Source organism: Ruditapes philippinarum, unplaced genomic scaffold, assembly GCF_026571515.1.
Source record: "Ruditapes philippinarum isolate M1 unplaced genomic scaffold, ASM2657151v2 ctg1734_1_1_1_1, whole genome shotgun sequence".
NCBI classification, from domain to species: domain Eukaryota; kingdom Metazoa; phylum Mollusca; class Bivalvia; order Venerida; family Veneridae; genus Ruditapes; species Ruditapes philippinarum.
The window spans coordinates 376,915-386,179 of NW_026853883.1; positions in this window are offsets into that span (position 1 = coordinate 376,915).

Consider the following 9,265-nt stretch of genomic DNA (forward strand, 5'->3'; position numbering starts at 1 on the left):
TAGAAATCAGTAACCAGATAATAATCCAAGATCAGCAGAGATTTATTTCTTCTCATTTAGTTTTTGCAGATTAATTAAGTCCATTTTTTTGCCACACAAACGAAATCATCACAGTACTATATTTACTATTGAAACTATACCGCGTGCAGACACAATACAACCTACTGACCCAATGACATATTTTGTGTAAAATTACAGAAGTTTATTTAACGGCACAGTAGAAAGCGCGTGCCAACAGTGACCAATCACAATACAATATAATTCAGGTTAAGAAAAGGTTAAAGTTGACAGATGATATTTGTAAACAATTTAGTCTAGACATTTTGATTCAGTACTGTCTTTCTTTAATATACAAAAGAAATTTAGTTGCGATTCATAATTCATATTTTTGAATGAATGTTGTCCTCTGTAGACATGGTTTTATATAGATATATTTAGGATTATTTTTCTCGTGTTTATGTATTTGTATGCATACTGAGATAATCAAATAAACTTGAAACTTGAATAAATTAAACGGCGGGGTCGTGGGACGAAAACACGCTAATTAGCGCCCCCACTAATTAGCGTGTTTTAGCTCCGCGCCCCCGCTAATTTAACTTGTTGATTATCGACTTTTCGCTTGGTGGGGTCGCGGCACGAAAAGACGCTTAAGAGCTGGGGCGGGGCATAGTTTAATAAATAAAACTTCGGCCTGCGCTCCCGCTAGTTAGCGTGTTTTCGTCCCGCCTATCCCATAATTTTATTTCTTAAATCTCGCTCCGCGCCCCCGCGGGGCTAAGTTTTATTAATTAAACTTCGCCCGCGCCCTCGCTAATTAGCGTGTTTTCGCTCCGAACCCCCACCCCATCCGCTAATTCAACTTGTTTATTATCGACTTTTCGTTTTGCGGGTGCGCGGGACGAAGACACGCTAATAAGCGGAGGCGCGCGGCAAAGTTTTATTGATTAAACTTCGCCCCGCGTCTCCGCTAATTAGCGTGTTTTCTTCCTGCTACCCCGCCATTTTATCTCTTACAGCTCGCTTAGCAACCCCGCGGGGCGAAATTTTATTTATAACTAACTAATATCAATTTTTTTCTGTCCATCACTTCCCAATAATATTGTGTGCAGACGATATTCTCTATTCAAAACTTTGTTTAAATATTTTTGAATCTTTTTTCTTCGAAACATTCTAAACAAAATCATCTGAAAAAAATTACTTAAAAATTTGAATACTAGTTGAGAACAATATTTTAACTTTGTAATAGAAATTGTTTTAGAGTAATTATCCAATATTATGAAATAATCTTTGGAAACAGAAGTTTCTTATTCTACTACTCTAGATAATAATGTTCTAAACAAATTTATTCATTTCAATTATTTATCTGATTTCCATTTTCTGTATTATTCTAACCAAATATGTGCATATGTTTTATTGCAGGTACATTATGTGTGGAAAGGAATTTACATAAGTTCACATTTGACTTTGTGTTCCAATCCACGAAATATATCAGTGTGATTGTATATGCTTACTGTATATTATTTATGTTGTAAAATAGAAATAAAATATTGTTTAAACTAAACTACGCCCCGCGCCCTCTCTAATTAGCATGTTTTCGCTCCGCGCCCCTGCCATTTTAACTTGTTAATTCTCGACTTTTCGGGTGGCGGGGTCGCGGGGCGAAAACACGAATTGCACAAATCAGCCACCATACTGAACTGTCTTACCCACGCTTAGAAACTAAACATGTAAACAAATAGTAATTTAATGCTACCAGTTGCAGACTATATTTGTGCCAATGTATCGAGTAAAAGTCCACCTAAACAAAATAAATTTACAGGTACATGTATAACAGTAAACAGTACAATATTTATATACTTATTTTGTTTTTGGACGGACGGACAACAAAGAATCGAAGGAGGGACAATTACCGCAAAAACTATATTCCCCTCTCAATCCATCGGCGGGGGATAACAGCCCCTTTCGCGGGAGTCATTCAAACATTCGGAACACCTCGGACAACTTCGATAACACTTTCCAATAAAGACAAACAGATAACATTTTACAACAGAGGATCTTGCAAAATATTGCGCCTTTCTTTACATGTGTTTTTCAACTAATGTACAGACTGCTTATTCAGCTAATATACAGACTGCTTTTTCAACAAATGTACAGACTGCTTATTCAGCTAATGTACAGACTGCTTATTCAGCTAATGTACATACTGCTTTTTTAAACTAATGTACAGACTGCTTTTTCAACTAATGAACAGACTGCGTTTTTTAACTAATGTACAGACTGTTTTTTTCAACTAATGTACAGACTGCTCATTTAACTAATGCACAGACTGTTTTTTCAACTAATGTACAGACTGCTTATTCAACTAATGTACATATGTACATACAGTTGTTGTTTTTTTCAACTAATGTACAGACTGTTTTTTTTTCAACTAATGTACAGACTGCTTATTCAACAATTGTACAGACTGTTTTTTTTTTCAACTAATGTACAGACTGTGTTTTTCAACTAATGTACAGACTGTGTTTTTCAACTAATGTACAGACTGTGTTTTTCAACTAATGTACAGACTGTGTTTTTCAACTAATGTACAGACTGTGTTTTTCAACTAATGTACAGACTGTGTTTTTCAACTAATGTACAGATATCTTTTTCAACTATTGTACAGACTTTCCTTTTAAACTAATGTAGAACTACTTTTTCAACTAATGTAGAGACTACTTTTTCAACTTATGTACTGACAGTGACTGCTTTTTTCAACTATGTACAAACTGCATTTTTTAAAATATGTACAGATTGCTTTTTCAACTAAAGTACATACTGTTTTTTTCCATCTTATGTACAGATTGCTTTTTTCCAACTACTGTACAGTTTGCTTTTTAACTAATGCAAGACTTTTCTCAACTAATGTTGAGACTGCTTTTTTCAGCTACAAAAATAGTTCATTGCTGAAAGCTATTTTCCCAAATTTTGTTTTAAATTCAATTAATTTCAATACACAAAACAAGCTCGTACAAAACAGTAAGATATAAATAATTGGAAATGGTTTTAAACGATTATAAACCCCTAACAAATACAGTCTTCATTTTTGTGACGTAGCGTTTTTACGAAAACAGCGACGATAGAAAAATAATCAGACTGGTTATAAAAATTCTAATAATAAAGCAACACTGGGAAAATGTTCTTATTTCTGTCTACATTTAGCTTTTTATTTATGTAAACATTTAGTGATTTATGGAAAAATATAACTTTTATTAGGGGCAACTATTGGGTCTCATTAGTCAAAATAACGTAAATTTATTGCGGTTTTCATTGCTTACAAATTTAATTGTTTAATTTTTGAGGCTATCTGTTGTTATATATAGAAAATAAGGCACGCCAGTGTTCCTTTTCGCGGTTGATACGCCGTCCAGCCACAGTGTTATTAATCAAAATGTTTCTAAACAATCATTTTTAATTTTGGTATTCGTAAACCAAACTCATTTCTAATGAAATTTTGAAATGTCAATTTGAGGGCAAAACCATGTTTAAATGATTCAATTTTTTACAAACTTTCTTTTAAAAATGTAATAAAAGTATTGAGGGGACTTGAAATTTTGAATTTAAGCCCAATAGCATTTAAATTGGGAAAAATTTCACATTCTGTATGTTAATTTAAAATTTTAGATTTGTTGTTGTTGATTGGGGGGTTTTTGTTCTTTTTGTTGGTTTTTTTAAAAAGGGGTAGATGACATTATATCTGGGCGTTATCCCCCCTATGGAAATAAACAAGGGTTTCGGGAATAAATCGGGGCCGATAAGAAAGGATTCCCCGGGTTACAACGGGTTTCGGAAAAAGGCCAAAAGGGTCCAACTGGGTAAATTAATTTTTTCAAATATTTTCTTTTAGAAAACTAAAAGTTTTCGATATAGGACTAAAACATTTATTCCACAGAACCGCATTAAAATATTAATAAGTATAGAATAACACTGAAAGTGTAATGATTTCCTTTTTCTGTGGGGGTGGGGGTTCAATATAAATTTAGTGATTGCGACTTAAACTTAAAACTGATCTTTAATTACCAAGACGGGAGCGAGTAAACTCCAATTAGAAAGCTCATTTTTTTTTTGTAATATTAAGTGCTTTACATGAATATTCACAAACACAGACATTTGTCTACCACACAAATACTGACAAGTACTTGTAAGTTTTCTAATCCGACTGCATTGCTTCTAATTCTCGAAAATGTTCAAAACTCTTATTTATTATTTTTTCATAAAATAAGGTAGAATAAAACATGGAATTTGATAAAAAAAAAAAGAAATATTAAAAATTGTTAACATCCATAATACATGCAAACTCCCTTTAAATACATATTTTTTTACATTTAAACCTATGCTACATCTGAAATACACTTCATTAGTTCCATCATCTTTATAAACAGAATAATACTCGTCTAAGTCTATATTTGGTGTTTCGACTGTCTGTTGCTTGTGTTGTGTCAGCCGAAAAATGATAAAATTCATTTAAAAAAAAAAAAAAAAAGAATAAATATGCATGATGATTTTCTTTTTAAACACAAATATTTATATATTAATCATTTTCTAAAAAGGTCATATTTTTAAAACAAAATTTTGTGAAATTTCAAATATGTTAGTTACAAATTGTATATGTTTCAATAACAGATGTCAAATTTAAAATTATGTAACTGAAAGAAAAAGATTTTAAAATGCGGCCGGCTTTTCCTCTTTGTCCAATCAACTGTGCTAAAAGTTTTAATAATATATAGGTGATAAAGGTCAATTAAGCTGTCTGTATCTTTTCATGTTGTATTTAAACCTTATGACTGATAAAATATCCAGGTGATGATTGTTGCTATAAATTTCTATGTTCTATGTCTTACCTTATTTTGTATTTGAAACCTGATTGGTCATTTTCTTATTTAAGAAACAAAATGTTAAAATTCTATTGGTCAGTTAAAACGAAAATCAAATTTTAGAATTATTGTTAAAGATACATGTTTAAGAAAATTTAGGGTCAGTTACATTTTGGATTTCCAAGTGATAACATTGATTTGTGGCTTTCCACTAAGAGAAATAATCGTTACTGTTTTTTAATATTCAATTTGTTAACATCAGGGATAACCTGTGTATTATGTTATATTTTAATTCTGTGGGGTATTCCACTAAGAAATAAGAAACATTAAAAAATTAAAAACGGAAAATGTGTTGTGATACCAAAACCATCTTCAGAAGAACTACAAAATCAGCGCATAACACGTGGCGGGGGAATCAGTGTCTTTCCCAAAACCTCTTCATATTAGCAAAGCGATAACTACGAATTCCAAATTTCCCCAAAAAAAACAACAAAAAGAGTTTTTTTCACATATGGAATATCCATTCAGGAAGTGAAAAATCAATGGTGGACAATGTGGACCTTATTCATAAAAAGACAGGAGAAGTGTTTGTGGCAAAAATGGCAAACATGCAAAACAATTGTATAGGAATTGGACATTTTGCACGGTTTTTGTCTTCGTCCGAGGCAGTTAGGCAAAAGTTCAAACCCACTCAAAATAGCGATCAGGAACGCATACAACCCTTTCAATCAGAAACCAAACAGACCTTCTGAATACAATTTTCCGTTTTTTACAAATAAGGCCGATGCCTACTTTAAGTAAGAAGCCAAAAAAAATTTACCTTAAAGTTAATGTTTACCAGAAATTTTCAGAAGTTTGAAAATCTTTTGACCCGATTCAATAACTAAAACTATTCCGTTTTTTTAAAAAGCAGGGGAAAAAATGGCCCTTTTTTAAAATCAAAGGCTTTTAAGGATTTTTTAAATAAAAAACTACAGGGATGAGGTTTCCCCAAAAAGAAAATTGAAATAAAGCAACTTAAAGAAAAATTTTTAAAAAAAAAAAAAAAAAAACTCGCTAAGGCAATTAAAGGAATGACTATAAAAAACTTAAGAAAATGGACAAAACTATTTATTTTTAGAATTTAAAGAAAATTAATGACGATTAAGAAACAGCTTGTGAGAACTGAACACAACCAAAAGATGAAAGGCTTATGAAATAAATGAAGAATAAAGGAAAACACCGAAAATAAGGAATACCCTTTAAAAATGAAAAACCAACGAACTTGAGAGGACGAGATTGCCTCATTTTTTGACAAGAAAACTAATATCTATTGAAAAAAAAAGGGGAAACAGAAATCAAAGATTTCTTTCCAAGTAAGATTCGAGGAGAACGGTTTCCCACAATAGAAATGGAGAGGTACAATAATCATGAAGACCAACCCAAGGGAAAGGGGAAAATTTAAACAGAAATAGACGTCATTAAGACTGTGTTGTTTACAATAAGACAGTGATTAGGATATTTATTTATTAGTGAAATGGTACTTACGCTTTTCAGCAAAATCGGTGCTTTATATTCAAGTATATATTTCTGTAACTGAAAATCTTATGTAAACAGTATTCTGATTTAATGATATTTATTTTTGTTAAATAGTATTTATGCTTCATTTCACAGGAGTGAAATAGTCTTAAAGGAGGGAGAAGTGTTGTGCAGCCGAAAAATGATAAAATTCATTTAAAAAAAAAAAAAAAAGAATAAATATGCATGATGATTTTCTTTTAAACACAAATATTTATATATATAATCATTTTCTAAAAGGTCATATTTTTAAAAACAAAATTTGTGAAATTTCAAATATGTTAAGTTACAAATTGTATATGTTTCAATAACAGATGTCAAATTTAAAATTATGTAACTGGAAGATTAAAATGCGGCTTTTCCTCTTTGTCCAATCAACTGTGCTAAAAGTTTTATAATATATAAGGTGATAAGGTCAATTAAGCTGTCTGTACTTATCATGTTGTTAAAACCTTATGGACTGATAAAATATCCAGGTGATGATTGTTGCTATAAATTCTATGTTGCTATGTTACCTTATTTTGTATTGAAACCTGATTGGTCATTTTGTTATTTAAGACACAAAAATGTTAAAATTCTATTGGTCAGTTAAAACGAAATCAATTTTAGAATTATTGTAAAGATACATGTAGAAAATTTAGGGTCAGTTACATTTTGGATTTCCAAGTGATAACATTGTATTGTGGCTTTCCACTAGAAATAATCGTTACTGTTTTTAATATCAATTTGTTAACATCAGGATAACCTGTGTATATGTTATATATATTATCTGTGGTATTCCACTAAGAAAGAAACATTAAAATATAAAACGGAACATTGTGTTGTGTAAATCCACCTTAAGTAGAACCCATAATTCAGCGCATAACACTTGCCTGTCGTACATCAGTTGTTGATGTATATATATATATATATAAAGTTAGTTCCCTATTCCTCATTACCTATTCCTTTTTCAGAAAAGGAATAGGGAACTAGTTCCTGGTTCCTTATTCAAATCTAAATAAGGAACAGCAGAATTAGTATTTATATAAAATAAAATTATGATTGACCAGAAAACTAGAACGGTTCTTTCTTTCATAAATCTGTTGAAAATTGCACAAATCAATCATTAAAATCATAGAATAGTTAAAGGCATCCGTATCGACATATTTTCAAACAATATTCTTTTGTCGAACAAGGAATAAGGAACCGTTTCTTTATACCTCATTATAATAATTGCATAAAGCATCTGCAAAAAATATTTTTAAAAAATGTTAAAGTCGAATCAGGAATAGGGAACTTGTTCCTTATTCCTTATTCAACTTATTTGACTGCGAATAAGGAACAGGAGAAAATACGTAAAGAAAGACACCAGTTGCAGTTATTTTTGATAAATCTGCATTAGAATTGCAAAGATCAATCATTATAATCATTTCATAAAGCATCTGCATCAAAATATTTTGAAAGAAATGTCAAAGTCGAATAAGGAATAAGGAACCAGTTCCGTATTCCTTAGTCGACTCCGAATAAGGAACAGAAGAAAATGCGTAAAGAAAAACATCAGATTCAGTTATTTTTTATAAACCTACATAAGAATTGCAAGGATCAATCATTAAAATCATTGCATAAAGCATTAGTATAAAAATATTTTGGAAAAAAAATGTACACGTCGAATAAAATTATTCAACACCGATTAAGGAACAGAAAAATAACACAAAGAATGACACCATTTGCGATTATTTCTGATATATCTGCATAAGAATTGTAGGGGTCAACCATTACAATCATAGCATAAAAAAATCTGCATTAAATATTTTGAAAAAATATTCAAGTCGAATAAGGAATAAGGAACCCGTTTCTGATACCTAATTAAAATAAAAGCATCTGCATAAAAATATTATGAAAATATGTTAAAGTCGAATAAGGAGTAAGGAACTAGTTCCTTATTCCTTATTCAACTCCGAATAAAGAACATAAGAAGATACGCAAAGAAAGAACGCAATTGCAATTATTTCTAATAAATCTGCATAAGAATTGCAAGGATCAATCATTTGAATTATTGCATAAAGCATCTGCATGCAACTATTTGGAAAAACTGTTCAAGTCGAATAAGGAACAGAAGATATCCAAAGAATGACACCAATTATTTCTGATATATTTGCATAAAAATTGTAAGGATCAATCATTAAAATCATTAAATAAAGCATCGTCATAAAAATATTTTGAAAGAAATGTCAAAGTCGAAAAAGGAATAAGGAACCAGTACCGTATTCCTTATTTGACTCCGAATAAGGAACAAAAGAATATACATAAAGAAAGCCACCGGTTGCAGTTATTTTTGATAAATCTGCATTAGAATTGCAAGGATAAATGATTAAGATCATTGCATAAAGCATCTGCATCAAATGTTTTGAAAGAAATTTCAAAGTCGAATAAGGAATAAGGAACCACTTCCTTATTCCTTATCCAACTCCGAATAAGGAACAGAATAATATACCCCGGAAAGAAACCAGTTGCAATTATTTCTAATATAACTGCATTAGACTCGCAAGAAATAATCATTTAAATCATTGCATAAAGCTTCAGCATAAACTATTTTGAAAAAAAAATGTAAAATTCGAATAAGGAATAGGGAACCAGTTCCTTATTTCTTATTCAACTTTGAATAAGTTAAAGAGGCTAATACGCAAATAGAGACAGCAGCTTCAGTTAATTCTTATAAATCTGCATGAGAATTGCAAGGATCCATAATATAAAATGAATGATTTATGAAATGATTATAAAGATTTGTCCTTGGAATTTTAATACAGATTTATAAAAAATAAACTGCAACTGATGTCTTTCTTTACGTATTTCCTCTGTTCCTTATTCGGAGTCGA